Genomic DNA, 741 nt, shown 5'->3' on the forward strand with positions numbered 1-741 from the left:
TACACACATTGCGTGGGTTCAAATTGTTAAAAAGATATTTACAAGAATTAGGCTTTCTTAAGTTTGCTACCCGTGAGTTTAATCAAGATCCGTTAGAAAACTTTTTTGGTCAAATGCGTCAGTATGGAGGAAGAAATAATAATCCAACTTGTACAAATTTTACATATTATTATAGATCATTAATGCTAAATTCTTATATACAAAATGTATCACGCAAAAGTAACTGTGAAGAAACTGATATACAGAATTTACTTGATATGCTAACAATATCTGATTTCATAAGTACACAAGAAGCTGATGAATATATTATTCCTGAAAATATAGTACAAGAGTTATTTAATAATATTGTGATAAACAATGCTATAGAGGTTATTGATAAAATTTTATCAATAGTTAGAGACTGTGAATCTCGTTGTGCAATTTTATCAAATGAAAAAGAAAGTGTTATAGAATATATAAAAAAGATAACTATGTTAACAAATTATTTTATTAATAACTACTTTTATGTTACGGGAATATTAAAAAATATAAAAAACAATATTATTAAATACAATTTAAGTTGTATTGACTGCGGACACGACCATATTCAAAATTATATTTTAAATAAATATATTCCGAAGTATATAGCGCGTAATATAAAAACTGTTAATAATATTTTAAAGGGATTCGAGATTTCACAAATAGAAACAAATAAATTATACGATTTAGCATATAAATATTGTAAAGATCGGAAGAGCACAC

The sequence above is a fragment of the Wasmannia auropunctata genome, unplaced genomic scaffold (genome assembly GCF_000956235.1).
Source record: "Wasmannia auropunctata unplaced genomic scaffold, wasmannia.A_1.0 LD336078.1, whole genome shotgun sequence".
NCBI classification, from domain to species: domain Eukaryota; kingdom Metazoa; phylum Arthropoda; class Insecta; order Hymenoptera; family Formicidae; genus Wasmannia; species Wasmannia auropunctata.